The sequence below is a fragment of the Schistocerca serialis genome, chromosome 2 (assembly GCF_023864345.2).
Source record: "Schistocerca serialis cubense isolate TAMUIC-IGC-003099 chromosome 2, iqSchSeri2.2, whole genome shotgun sequence".
NCBI classification, from domain to species: domain Eukaryota; kingdom Metazoa; phylum Arthropoda; class Insecta; order Orthoptera; family Acrididae; genus Schistocerca; species Schistocerca serialis.
In genome coordinates this window covers 749,237,853-749,253,743 of record NC_064639.1, presented here as the reverse complement: position 1 = coordinate 749,253,743, position 15,891 = coordinate 749,237,853, and the positions used below count along the sequence as shown (strand labels likewise).

Sequence of the window (15,891 nt, the reverse complement as noted above, 5' to 3'; positions counted from 1 at the left end):
TCATTTGCAGATGAACCACATCTTCCCAAAATTCTACCAATGAACCGAAGATGACTATCCGCCTTCCCCACAACTGCCATTACATGCTTGTCCCACTTCATATCGCTCTGCAATGTTACGCCCAAATATTTAATTGACGTGTCTGTGTCAAGCGCTACACTACGAATGGAGTATTCAAACATTACGGGATTCTTTTTCCTATTCATCTGCATTAATTTACATTTATCTATATTTAGAGTTAGCTGCCATTATTTACACCAATCACAAATCGTGTCCAAGTCATCTTGTATCCTTCTACGGTCACTCAACGACGACACCTTCCCGTACACCACAGCATCATAAGCAAACAGTCGCACATTGCTATCCACCCTATCCAAAAGATCATTTATGTAGATAGAAAACAAGAGCGGACCTACCACACTTCACTGGGGCACTCCAGATGATACCCTCACCTCCGATGAACACTCACCATCGAGGACAACTTACTGGGTTCTATTACTTAAGAAGTCTTCGAGCCACTCACATATTTGGGAACCAATCCCATATGCTCGTACCTTTGTTAGGAGTCAGCAGTGGGACACCGAATCAAACGCTTTCCGGAAGTTGAGGAATATGGCATCCGTCTGATACCCTTCATCCGTAGTTCGAAAGATATCATGTGAAAAAAGAGCGAGTTGAATTTCGCAGGAGCGATGCTTTCTAAAGCCGTGCTGATGCATCGACAGCAATTTCTCTGTCTCATGGAAATTCATTATATTCGAACTGAGAATATGTTCGAGAATCCTGCAACAAACCGATGTTAAGGATATTGGTTTGTAATTTTGAGTATCCATCCTTCTACCCTTCTTATATACAGGCGTCACCTGCGCTTTTTTCCAGTCGCTCGGGACTTCACGTTGGGCAACGGATTCGCGATAAATTCAAGCTAAGTAAGCAGCCAATGCGGTAGAGTACTCTCTGTAAAACCGAACTGGAATCCCATCAGGACCTGGTGATTTATTTATTTTCAACCCATTCAGCTGCTTCACAACCCCAGGGATGTCTATCACTATGTCCTCCATACGGGAATCTGTACTAGACTCAAACGGCGGTATGTTTGTACGATCCTCATGTATGGAAGATTTATCAAATGCTACATTTAAAATTTCAGCTTTTGTTTTGCCGTCTTCCGTGGCCAGCCAGGCCAGACTGATCAGTGAGTGACTGGATGGAAGCCTTCGACCAGCTTATCGATTTTACATAAGACCACAATTTCCTTGGCTATTCATATTTTATACTGTAGAATCAGCAGTATTTGGCTTGTAATGCGGCAACTACGTATCCCCGCCCCCTAGACAACGAAACCAGCAAAAACTTTTAATATTACAACTCAGAGTCGGAGGGTGCGTAGTTATTTGAAAGCCCGCATATGAAACTGAGCCTACGTCTGGAAAGAGACTGGCCACGTTTATTGGACATAGTGATTTTTTTGGGTATTAGACATATAGATATGGAAGGCATATGAAGAACTATCGCAGCTCTTTGGGAGTGACCATAAGGAATTACGAAAGAAGAAATAACGAGAACGGTTGGGTGATTGTAAGATATACGAAAAGATAAAAACGAAAGAAATAGTGAAAGGAAAAGATATTAAGAAAAATTAACATGGTGATAGATGAAGCCCACATGAAAGACTGTTATGAGAAACATGAAACAAGCATAATACATAGGAAGATGGTGAGCTATTAGCGTACAACTATCTGCACATTGGAGAGAATACTAAAAAATGTACTACTCGGAATAACAAGGACACAATAGAAAATATTTCACCAAAGCTGAATCTTGACAAACTAATACATCTTTTCTTACTTTGCTGTTCGTTCAGCGAAATTAATCTTTCTGTGTTGTGGATATCACTTGTACATCCCATAGACGTTTACCCTTAAAATTTCGAGAGCGCACATGGCAATACGAATCACTACATGTATTACCCCCTCCTATTAATTTTTAGCTTAACGGTCACGAGGAACAAGACAGAGACGTTCATATGAATCAAAGGAGTATCTTTCCGTGCACCACCCACGAATGAATGAGGAATTAGAGAAATATTTCTGTTTCGTCGTGCGTCTTCCACCACGCACCTTGATGGGGCACGTGGAGTGCAGGTGTCGATTTATGAGTTGTGGCATTTTACTTTTGCTGCTACCACGTTAAGTATGTATTGTCGTCACAGTGTCATCTGCAAAGCTCGGTATATTCATTATGATCAAATGAGGTCTGTGGTTTGTGTTGGTAGAATAACAGTTCGCTATATTTTTTACTGTCTTAGGTTTGATTGGTTCAAGAAACGACGGAATCATCGCTAGACGACCGTAGTCTGTAGAGTTACAACTTCATTTAACAAGTAATAGATCCACACACACTATCCCTATAGCACACTGGTAAACATCGCCGTAATTACAAATTTTAGTATACATTTCAACACCAAAATACAAAATAAGACGACCATAATCAATTCCACAACCGGTTAAACAAGAGAGAAACTTCTTCGTGGGTGTCAATAGATTCAAATAAGAACACAAGAACTTTCAAACAATGAATGAAACAATTTTAAAATATTTAATGGTTATACGAACATCTTGCCTGTGACCGTGAAGCATGATACAGAATTAACTTATTCAGGAAGTTGGGATACATGTAAAAGTCAAAACAGTATTTTCCACCAACAAATAAAGTCGTACAGTAAACTAGGAGATTAAGAAGAGGTTACTAAACCAACGTTACTTAAAACGCCAGTTAAAAAAAGAAGAAAAATTACCAGTTAAGCAATACGTTCTACGCCTGTGAGGGATTGATTACAGAACAGACATTTGATCAAACATGTAACAGAAGTAAATAATAATAATAAAATATTTCTCTCTTTTGAAACAACACTTTTATTCCGTAATACCGTTTCCCCATTTTCCATTCTGGGAAATCATGTTCGCAAAGTTCTACAACGTATAATACTAACAGCTTATCAACTTTCTGAGCTCAACATCTTACGCATTATGGATGAAAGTTGATTCGGTTTTTCAGACAAGAATATGGGAAGTTCTGGACATGATATCTGATGGTAGTATTTGTAAATTCATGACCATCTGCTTCATAGCGTGTTGTTCAACTTTTCAAATATGGTACAACAGAGACTCTGCTTTGCATGCATTCTACAAGTTCTTGACAGGATTCCAGAAGTATCTGGCACCAGATATCCACCCTCAGGTCAAGAAAATTACGGGATGATGGTTTACGGGCACGCAGTTGGCGCCTGATGTGTTTTCCAATGGGTGCTGATCAGGCACAGCTGCAAGCCGTGAGTGCACTATAATTCCCCTCAAACTACTGTAGCACAATTCTGACCTTGAAACACTGCTGGTTATCCTGCTGGAAAATGTCATCGCCATAGGGGGATACTTCAAGCATGAAGAGATGCACGTGGTCCGAAATACTGTTCATGTGGTTCTCCGCTGTTATGAAACCCAACTCAATATATACCGCAGTATAATTCAGCTCTCATCAAACTGCATCTGTGGCGCAGTGTTGCTTCGTGTAGCCATTCACCTGGACGACGGCGTTTAAGGACTCAACATTGACGTGATGCAAGAACAAATGCAACTCATTCGTTAGGCGACATGTTTCTATCGATAGACGGGGAGATCTCAGTGATGCTATACCCACTGCAGTCATAACTGACGATGTTATTGGATCAACACGTAGAAGTGTGGAGCTTCATCTTCAACAGTAGCCTTCCAACGGTCTGCTCCGAAACACTTGTGCCTCCACCAGCATTGTACGCTGTCTTCATATGTGCGCAGATCGCTGCCTAACCAGGATTACCCAGTAGGGGATCCTCCAACCTATACGTTTTATGATGAGACATGGTCGTCCAATATCATACTCCTACTCGCTATTTCACCATCCTTCAACCACATTCCATAGGTGCTCTCAACAATAGTACACCAACAGGTGACAAGCTGCGCCGTTTCAGAGACTTATGTCCAGCACAGCCACACAACAATGTGCCCTTTGTAAAAGCCGCTTATGTCGGTAGATATCCACATTTGAAACCCTACCTTTGCTATAATGACTGCCCATATGCCTCTATTCCACTTACATTTATTCCTTACTGCTCTCACTCTCGAGGTGGACAGTGGTCATAATCTTTTGGCTCATCAGTGTAAAATACAGTGTATACAAAGGGTGAGGTAATTTGTTGTGAGTTTCAGTAAAGAGTATAGCGCTAGTTTCCTACATAATTATACAACTTCTTTGCGCTAGGTCATTCAATCTGTCCCTAATGAACTTCTCTGTGAAACAATGAAGCCCACTAGGGATAAACTAAACGACGTATCGCTATTTTAAGCAGACTAGCCTTGTACTGCAATGGATGGGGGCTCCAGACTTCAACTAGGCCTTAATGATGTAGGATTTCTGTAGTTTCCTTAAATAATTCAAGTAACCGTCGAGTTGATTTCCACGATAAGCTCACGGCTGTTAATGCCTTTACACATTGTGTGATAGAAAAAGTGAAGAAAACGAAAGTGGAGAAAACGAAATGAAACTTCATCGGGTTAATACAGTATCTGATGTTATTTGAGAGGGTATAAAATCGAGCCGAATTTATAGAGATCTTGGCACTATGAGCTCTCTTATCAATGTGACGTTCCAAAGTGGCAATCGCTCTAGCAGGTATGCATGAAATGAGTCTCTTGGGCAGATTGTCATAAGGACTTTGTATACTCTCTTGTGGCAAGCTGAACCATATCTCTTGTAACTGGTCCATGACACAAATGACACTCAACCACCCATAGTGCTCGGAGGCATTTTGAACACTCAACCACCCGACTACGTTCCAAGTCCGTGAGTTCCGCGCAGCGCCCCATCCTGCTCTCTCACCATTTCTAATAACTACTGGCAATAGGTGGCAGCACAATGGACCTAATGTGAAAAATGTATGTTTTTGGTCGTGCCCGGATACTTCTGATCACATAGTGCAGTTACCAGCCGATGGTATGAAATTACATTGACTTCCGGCCTTGATATCTGGGTGCTGGGTGCTGGTTGCTTTTCGACAATGTACATGAAATTTTATATGTATTCTTATACGGTAACACGGTGACATGGCTAATTTCCTTGCCAAATGGTCTGCCGATGAATAAGATTCAATGCTTTGACGACATAACCAACATTCAAGCCACTGTGACGCATGAATTGAACTACATCCCCAAGAAGGACTTTTATAAGAGTTACATGTAGCTGGATGAACGCTGTGTGCCTTCTAGAGTTGGAGGAGATTGTAAAAAATCTTGAAGCATTAAAACAACTAGATTTTCTCAATTTTTTGTTAATCCAGATTCGAAGGCGCTATGAGGTGTAGCACCAATGAATCAGAGTCACGAAATGCAGTGTATCTCTCCGTACACTTCATGACAACTAGTATAGATGTGTGAAGTAGTAAAGAATCTAGCTTAGCAATTTTTATTCTGTAGAACGAACATAGGCAAGAACGAGTTGCTACACTGATCATAAAAAGTGAAACATTTGAAAACAGTCTACTGGTATGAATAAATGTTGTCCGCAGCAGTATTTAGTAACATTTACGATAGAAGCAGATTCTTAATAACAAAAGTGTTATACGAGTACCTGCCGTGTAATGAAACACGTGCAGTTAATCTTGACCAACTTAAAAATCAATTTAAAGGTCTACTGTCGTATTTCACAGTACAAACAAGAGCAATCGCGGTTGCTAATGGATTTCATTTGTGTCTTCTAAAATAAATTTCCACAAAAAATGTATTACAATAAATCAGCATAGTTGCTACTGTCATCCTTCCAGTTACTGTGGATAATTCCACGAATACATTGATAATAACCGGTCTACAGCCAAGACAAATTAACAAAATCACGTTAGAAGCCCTTCAGCCTGATAACTTTCAGCCTGTCACATGCAATTCTTCATACTATGTATTGATACTGATCAGTTTGAAAACTTGAATTGAGGAATGTTAAGCATTAGTTCTCTACGTGAACTGGAACAATGATCAGTACTCATGCTGTGAGTAAAAAATAGACCTAGTTTATGAATGAAATCCTCGTTTGACAAGAATAGGTCTTCCACCAAACAGTGTGGATGAAACATGAAATTATGTTATAGATAAAATAAATGTACATCAACTGATATTTCAGTTGCTCTGGAGACGCCTGTGACTGCTGTTTTCGAAAATTGTCAGCTTCAGCCGTGACTGACATCTTAAAATCCACAGGACAAATAAGTTTAAATGTTAAAATAAAATTTACACAGATTAAATAAATTATAGAAGACGTTCTATCACGTAACGCATCAGATGCTGTGATTTACTCCCACTACTGCGGAAATCACAGTGGACATATGCATCATAGACGTCTCTACGTGTTTTCTATGTTTCCTTTTAGCGGTACTGTTTATGTATAAGATAATTCATATTCAACACGGTATTTTAAAGCTGCAGTTCAAGAATGCTTTTTCTGGGGACTGCTGCTACGGCAAAATCAATTTAGTTGTGTGACGATGTAATTTCATAAATGCGACTGATGACCTATTGTTCGAAATCCCAGATTCTACCGCCTGGCTTCCTTTTGTGCGAAATTAATTGAATTCGGACCATCGATTATGATCGTCTTCCAAGCGGTCTTTGGGCCGGCAATTAAATTTAATTGGAGATTACAGGACAGTGAAGCCATGTAAATTACGCAAGCCAACTGATCCTTTGAGGTTAACGTGCAATAATTACTACCGCATGTACGCATTTTCGATGCGCCGTCGAACTTGGTGGTGCGTACCGAAGCACCGCGCGCGTCGACTAATGAAACATAATTACTGGGCTACGTTTTGACGGAGCGGGAAAGCAGGAGGGCATCTCCATATTGTTGTCCAAGCGTGTGATTGAAGCGTGAACCTGTATAGCTCGGTTATTTTTCGCCATGGACTTGTTTTCTCATGTCAGTGAAATAGGTCATACAGTTTAAGTGCAGTACTTCGAAATTTTTGAAACGTTTGGCGCTCATTGGTTTCATTCCACAGCAATCCCAATGGAAACACAGACGGAATTCATCTGAGAGGGATGTGTTGAATCTTACTTCGTAATGTCAGTGCAAGCTGTTACTGATTTGTTTGACTGATGGAGCTGCTAAGTCCTATACCACCTACTGCACTCTCCTGACTTAGGTCCTCCTGAGTTCAACTCGATTTCTAAACTGAAGGAAACACTTCACGGCATTTGCTTCAGAACTGCTACATATTCATCGGGCAATAGACTGCGCCGCTCGAACTGTCAACACAACTGGCACTGCTAAGAGTATCCTATCCTACGACTTCCACATCGCTGGCAACGAGTTAATACAATGCTGGTGACTACTTTGAAGGTCAGGAAAACTTTGAAACACGTATCTATTTTGTATGAGCCGAAAAAAAATAGTTGCCAGGAGTGTTAAAGTTCCAACCCTCGTAAATATATATATATCAGGAATTTGTCTCCCTCACACATTACTATGTCATATACTCCAGAAACTCATATATATATATATATATATATATATATATATATATATATATATATATATATATATGCTCAGACCAACGAGTGTAGTATGTATGACATAGTAATGTGTGAGGGAGACAAATTTTTGAGATATCGTTCACGACTTTATAAGTGATAGCACATGTTTTTATTTGTATGGTAAGATCATAGCTTAGGTAACTTATTGTATCTCTTGTATGAGCTGGGTCGTAAGTGTCACATCGAAACTGTTCTGTTAGTAAATGTATCCAGTAGTAGCTATTTGAAGATTTCGAGCCCCACCACGACTCCAGCGATGTTTCACGGCAGTAAGTTTTCAGTACCCTGACTGATCAAGGAGAAGGACGTATAGATCTTTAAATAATGGAAGACATGAAAATTCTAAGTGTGAGGACAGAGTTCTCATACATAAACACAGTTGGCTCCTGTTACAAACTACACATTTTGTTCTACTGAGAGTGGAAACTGAGATGGTCTGGAAGTACAGTGGAAATCTGGAATAGCAACAAGAGTTCTATAAGTAGTGCATTATTATTCGCGAATAATATACCACGTGGTGGGTGTTTATGTTTACAGCGAGTTATGCTGTTGAAGAAACTTCGGCCGTTCGGTTCTAGGCGCTACAGTCTGGAACCGAGCGACCGCTGCGGTCGCAGGTTCGAATCCTGCCCCGGACATGGATGTGTGTGATGTCCTTAGGTTAGTTAGGTTTAATTAGTTCTAAGTTCTAGGCGACTGATGACCTCCGAAGTTAAGTCACATAATGCTCAGAGCCATTTGAACCATTTTGAAGAAACTTCAGTTGCCAGTTGTCAGAGGACCGGTGGTTGTTGTTTTCTAGCTTGTCTATTCCAGAATAACAAGCAGCTGCTCACTTTTATGTAATAAAACAACGTATTAAGTGAACATTGGTTTTGTATTGCAAGTACCAGAATCTGCGCACTTCCCGAATACGCCCATTTTCAAAATGTTGTCAAGAGCAAAGACATGTGAGGTACCTGGGGATGGGGGCGAAATGAGTAAACGTGGATCATCAATCGATCGCTAGCTCACTAGAAGAATTTATTCCCTTTCTGTGAACTGAGGTTGAGGTTTCGTTCTTGGGATTATTTAGCAAGATTGAAACGCGTGAAATTCCAAACTACATGCAAATCCATAAGTGTTATAAAAATGTATGAATTTATGTATGTGCATATGTTACACATCACTGGACAGATTCCAACCAACCTTGATACACATATCACTAACTGATTTCAATCAGATTTGGTAGACTTATGGAGTGAAGGAAAAGGGAGGAGGAGGTAGTAGATGGAAGGAGGAGATTGAGACAGTTAGTGGAGAGGAGGAAATGGACACAAATGTGTGGAGGGGGAAGTAGACATAGAATGAATAGAGCGGGAATTGGACAGACACAGAGGAGAGGAGGCGATGGACAGGAAGCCAAAATAGGATATGGACAGAGACAGGGGAGAGGAATAGATAGGCAGCCAGACAGGGAGGAGAGGTGGAGGAGATGGACAGAAAAAGGAGAGACGAGGAAATGTACTGGGAGAAGGGGAGGAAGAGACGAAAAAAGTGAGGCGGAAGAGGAGATGGACAGAGGGGGAAGAAGCAGATGGAACATGTAGGAGTAGATGAACAGAGAGAGAGTGAGAGGAGCAGATGGACAGAGAGAGGGGCATGAGCAGATGGACAGTAAGTTGGTGGACTTAGAGAGGGGGTGGAGGAGATGGACAGGGAGAAGAGAAAGAAGGAGGTGGACGGATAAAGGAAAGAGGAGGAGATGGGCAGACAGGGGGAGGAACAGATAGGCAGTGAGACAGGGAGTGGGAGGAATAGATGGCAGAGAGAATTGGAACGAGGAGATGGGATATTAGAAGACCTGAATAAATACACACCCAGGCAACACCAGGTGCTCAGCCAGTAATCTCCAAATTCTTAAAAAAAAAAAAAACCCAAAGAGCCTTTGGTTTCAAAAAAATGGCCCTGAGCACTATGGGACTTAACATCTGAGGTCATCAGTCCCCAAGAACTTAGAACTACTTAAACCTAATTAACCTAAGGGTATCACACATATCCATGCCCGAGGCAGGATTCGAACCTGCGACCGTAGCGATTGCGCGGTTCCAGACAGTAGCGCCTAGAACCGCTCGGCCACAACAACCGGCAGCCTTTGGCTTAAACCAGTGTATCATCCATATATTCTACGAGAAATACCTGCACTTACAACACATTTTATTTTGGGAAAGTCCACAGACTCAATAAATTTGAAGAAGAACGTTGTTCCATCATGCTGTATTTCAAATTACTTTACTGTGGACTACCTGCTTTGGAAGTGGCACATTCTCAAATGTGTCTACAACAGGTACATTATACATGCCTCGTGAAAAAATCATGTGAGCAAATACACTAGACACGTGGTTCTTATGAACCGTGGACAATGCAACCTCAAGTTTTGTTAGAAATTCACTTGAGAATGGCGTAGTGCGCGCTATAGTAATTTGAAGTACAGCATTGTGGAGCAATGTCTGTTCTAATAGGACAAGTCATTAGAAAATTATGGATTACTCTCTCGTGTATATACTTGCAGCACTTTCAATAGTATGTCGCACAGAGTATCATACACGACAAGCAACGTTTGCACAGTCTGTACAACCAGGAAGAAGAAGTGGCATTTTGGTTTAACGTCCCGTAGTCGACGAAGCTCATGGAGCACGGAGGCATGGGGAGAATAGGCAGCAACTCGGCCATCTCAGAGTGGTTATACTTTCATTTGTTTTAAGCGGTTTAGAAAAACAGTGGAAAACCTGCAACTGGAGTGCCAGCCAGGGATCTGTATTGCCGACATGCCGAATGAGAGCTCAGGGTAAGCACTGCGCGGCTTCTCTCAGAATAAAAGTAGTCTCAGCAAAAACTGCGGGGTAATGACATTAAAGATGAAAATAAAGAGATTCACACTCAAACCAGGAAACAGAGTATTCCCTGAGATGACGGTCAGCTGTGGTCCTCAAAAGGACCCAGAGCGTTTTTCTTGTGTGATATATTTACTCTGTATTCCTGCTGTTATCCATTCTCATGCTCGATTATAAGAGTTGAACAGCTTATTCCTCGCTACGGTACAATGAGGAGTTAAAGCCCTTTGTACTGGGTGACGCTAATAAGATGATTTCGCTCTTAGTGAACTACCTGGAAATCTATGTTTGCCAGTTTGCAAGGGAGCTATCACTAGCATCAGATCGGCTACTATGGAAAAATCATTAAGCGAAAGTGAGCCCGACAGAACTACGGGTTGCTGACTTTCTGCTTAGCTGATCAGCAGATACTGCATGAAGTAGGGTACCCACTGAGCTTCCGTTTTCTACGAGCCATCAAAGTGTTGCTTCCGTAAAGAACCACTCAGCATCACAAGAAGGAAGTTCAAAGATAGATCTTAACGTAGTGGTGAATGATCACAAGGGAGCGATCATATGACGTACAGTAGCTGCAATTGAATTCGTAACAGCGGTGAATTACCACCGTTTCATGCAGCAACACTCCCCGTCCACATTGTCTGAAAAATATGACCCCTTCTTCGAGGTGACAGAACCCTTCATCTAGTTTGACTCTTCTCAATGTTACTGAAACGGTGACCCAGCTGTTGGTGAGTTTACGTTGGGCAGTCTTAGAGGATCTAACATGTTTACCAGGTATGAGTACGTTTGACCTCATTCGAACGATGAAAATAGAAAAGATAGAATATCAAGCCGCCATAGATCGAGATACATTAAATATGATGCGTATCGTATAGCAGTCTCGCGCTACTGTGAAGCAAACAATTTTAGCGATAGCGAACTTTCTGTTCTGTCCACATATACTCAGTAAATAAAGACTCCTAACGCTTTTGGTTTGTAAAATTGAGAAAAAATGTATTATTCTCACAATGACTGTTACTTCAGATGAAGATTTGTAACAGTTGACACGTTAAACCGCACTCGATCCAGTATTGCGGATACTGCTGTCTTTCTAAGAAAAAGACAGTCTTAGTGGAGCACTGATATTTTTAGTACACTCCAATACCCCAGCTACAATACCTCGCACGTTAGCAATCCGTCTTGGCAATCACCGTTAGTCAAGTAATCTCTACGGTTTGCCTTGCGCTATATCACGTTATTCACATGTATTCGTGTATTTTGGACACCTAAAAGGCAGCTGTTGTGATTAAAATGACATGGTTGGAAGGGAAAAAGACCGAGATTTTCTCAATTTAGTTGAAGCAGATACTGTTCACATAAGAGGAATATCACAATTTTCTAAACAAGTAATATATCTTCGCAGGCTAGCATCGATGTGACATTCCATTTCCTTATTATTAACCTGATGTTCTACTGCACGCTACCCTCAACAAAAGGTGATATTATTTAGATTGTGGATAGCCTATAGTAGTTAGGTAGAAAGACAGATTTCTACAGAACTAAGACTATTAAGGGAAAGTAGAAGTAAGTACCCATACCAACGGCCCGCCCATCTAGTCGTGAGGTGTAACGCGCTGCATCCCGAGAGGGAAGGCTTGCCGGCCCCCGGCACGCATCCGCCCGGCGGATTAGTGTCGAGGTCTGGTGTACCGGCCAGCCTGTGGATGGTTTTTAGGCGGTTTTCCATCTGCCTCCATAAATGTGGGCTGTTTCCCCTTATTCCGCCTCAGATACACTAGGTCGGCGATTGCTCTGCATATACTGTCTCCACGTACGCGTACCCCATAATTACTCTACCAAGGAAACAATTGGGGTACACTCGTCTGATATGAGACGTTCCCGTGGTGGATGGGGAGGGGAGGGGGGTTCCACTGGGGACCGAACCGCACAATTACCCTGGGTTCGGTGTAGGGCGGCCGTGGTGTGGGTGGACTGCTGTGGCTTGTTGTGGGTTTGTGAACCACTGAGGGCTACGACGGGACGAAGCCTCTCCGTCGTTTCTAGATACCCGGTTCAATACACACACATACGGATACATATCCATACCAACAACGACTAGCAAACAAATTGGAGAGTGCACATAGAACAGGAATGAGGAACGTTACCGCGTAAAGAAGGCATTAGAAGAAGCAGCGAAAGTAGCAATTGCAGAACATGAAGATGAAACCAGTTCGGTGATATGCAGAAATAGTAAAGATGATCGAAAGGAAGAAAAGAATCTTATTTGACGTTCATCAATGGGAATGACAGGCAAAGTGGAGACAGATGTTGCACGCTAAATAAAGAAGTGAAAAGAAATGTGTTAAAAATGAAAAACGAGGCGTGGACTGAATGACGTAAATATGTAGAGAGAATGAGTGGAGGAGCTCGTAGTGCTGCGGCATGAAGAACAATGAAGTCAATGCGAACGTCAGGTAGTGACAAGTTCCATCATAATAAAAGTCATGTTCAACGACGTATTTTAAATATTTATTCCAAGAAAATTGGCCTGAATTTTCACATAGATGTGAGGAGAGGATGCAACACGATGGGTTATAACGTCTGGATACAAAAGTTGGTCAACTGGTTGTGAGCAGCTGTAAGATGAAGAAGGCACCGGAATATAGATCAGTAGCTCCAGGGTTGGTGAAATTAGGTCCACCGAAATTGTTCGAGATGCTAAGGAGGATATTTGAAAGAATAGTAAACTCAGAAGATGTTCCATCGATATGGAACTGTGGATAGGAGATGGTCACGTAATGACCGAAAAAATTGTAAGGGGTTGGCAGTGAACCCTGTCGTTGGAAGACTGTACTCGATGGCACTGAAAGATCTCGTAGGAGAGCAAGAAGGATTCCGAACGGGAAGATCGGTAATGGTTAACATATACATAACGAAACTCATGTGTGAAAAACGCACAAAGGTCGGACTGGGGATCCTTATTGCTCCGACTCACCTAGAGAAAGCATTTGCTAATGTATCTGCCAACAAACTGTGGAAAAAGGTGAAAGAGGTAGAGCTGGATCAAAGAATAGTAAAGGCTGTTCTGAAATTATACGAAAAGGACGCAGAGAGTAAGGATAGAGAGTAGATGAATAGAAGAATTCGAGATGAATAAGTGTCTGCAGCAGGGATGTGGGCTGTCACCAATCCTATTCAAGCTGTATTATGGGGCAAGAGCAAAGAAAATGCAACGTTATGGCACTGGCAGTACACAACAGCAAGATATGTAGCTTGTACTTTGCAGATGATCAGATAGTAGTAGCAGAAGATGAAGATGGTCTGAACTAATTGATAAGAAACCTCAAAGAGGAATACATTAAGGCTGCCCTGAAGATGAACATGGAGAAGTGTGAGTACTTGGATCTTGAAACGGAAAAAGCAAATAATCATGAGATGTATGGAGAAGTAATTGTAGATGTGGGACAGCTAAAATATTTAGGGGTATTACGTAATACACAGGGTACAAGCAATGAGAGTAACAGCGTGCCCATCATCTTTCACCATAAAGTACATTACAATAAATTCTCACAAAATAATTTAGAGTTATGCCCCTTTGGATTGCATAAACATATTACCATACTTTGCACAAATGCACTTGATGCGGAACTTTTCCATTCAAAACTCATCTACCTGCGTTCAAATTTCCCCAATACCATTTTTTCAATCTTCACTCTTCAAACTAATTTGTTGCTGCCCGCCACGAATTCATTCCTTGAGTCAACCTCTTGATCTTAGAGTTGTTTTTTTTTTTGTCGTCAGTCTACTGACTGGTTTGATGCGGCCCGCCACAAATTCCTTTCCTGTGCTAACCTCTTCATCTCAGAGTAGCACTTGCAACCTACGTCCTCAATTATTTGCTTGACGTATTCCAATCTCTGTCCTCCTCTACAGTTTTTGCCCTCTACAGCTCCCTCTAGTACCATGGAAGTCATGTCTTAGCAGATGTCCTACAATTCTGTCCCTTCTCCTTATCAGTGTTTTCTACATATTCCTTTCCTCTCCGATTCTGCGTAGAACTTCCTCATTCATTACCTCATCAGTCCACCTAATTTTCTACATTCGTCTATAGCACCACATCTCAAATGCTTCGATTCTCTTCTGTTCCGTTTTTCCCACAGTCCATGTTTCACTACCATACAATGTTGTACTCCAGACGAACATCCTCAGAAATTTCTTCCTCAAATTAAGGCCGGTATTTGATAATAGTAGATTTCTCTTAGCCAGAAATGCCTTTTTTGCCATAGCGAGTCTGCTTTTGATGTCCTCCTTGCTCCGTCCGTCATTGGTTATTTTACTGCCTAGGTAGCAGAATTCCATAACTTCATTGACTTCGTGACCATCAATCCTGATGTTAAGTTTCTCGCTGTTCTCCTTTCTACTACTTCTCATACCGTCGTCTTTCTCCGGTTTACTCTCAAACCATACTGTGTACTCATTAGACTGTTCATTCCGTTCAGCAGATCATTTAATTCTTCTTCACTTTCACTCAGGATAGCAATGTCATCAGCGAATCGTATCATTGATATCCTTTCACCTGGTATTTTAATGCCACTCCTGAACCTTTCTTTTATTTCCATCATTGCTTCCTCGATGTGCAGATTGAAGAGTAGGGGCGAAAGGCTACGGCCTTGTCTTACACCCTTCTTAATACGAGCACTTCGTTCTTGATCGTCCACTCTTGTTATTCCCTCTTGGTTGTTGTACATATTGTAAATGACCCGTCTCTCCCTATAGCTTACCCCTACTTTTTTCAGAATCTCGAACAGCTTGCACCATTTTATATTGTCGAACGTTGTTTCCAGGTCGACAAATCCTATGAAAGTGTCTTGATTTTTCTTTAGCCTTGCTTCCATTATTAGCCGTGACGTTAGAATTGCCACTCTCGTCCCTTTACTTTTCCTAAAGCCAAAATGATCGTCACCTAGCGCATTCTCAATTTTCTTTTCCATTCTTCTGTATATTATTCTTGTAAGCAGCATCGATGCATGAGCTGTTAAGCTGATTGTGCGATTATTATCGCACTTGTCAGCTCTTGCCGTCTTCGCAATTGTGCGAATGATGCTTTTCCGAAACTCAGATGGTATATCGCCAGACTCATATATTCTACACACCAACGTGAATAGACGTTTTGTTGCCACTTCCCCCAATGATTTAAGAAATACTGATGGAATGCTATCCATCCCTTCTGCCTTATTTGACCGTAAGTCCTCCAAAGCTCTTTTAAATTCCGATTCTAATACTGGATCCCCTATCTCTTCTAAATCGACTCCTGTTTCTTCTTCTATCACATCAGACAAATATTCACCCTCATAGAAGCTTTCAATGTATTCTTTCCACCTATCCGCTCTATCCTCTGCATTAAACAGTGGAATTCCCGTTGCACT

The 15,891-nt window shown here is 41.5% G+C and overlaps 1 protein-coding gene across 1 annotated transcript in view; it reads right to left on the bottom strand.

The window, feature by feature from the left end:
• Window positions 1-15,891, bottom strand: part of LOC126456383 (uncharacterized) — a 188,599-nt gene that overhangs the window by 80,420 nt on the left and 92,288 nt on the right. The window lies entirely within an intron of this gene.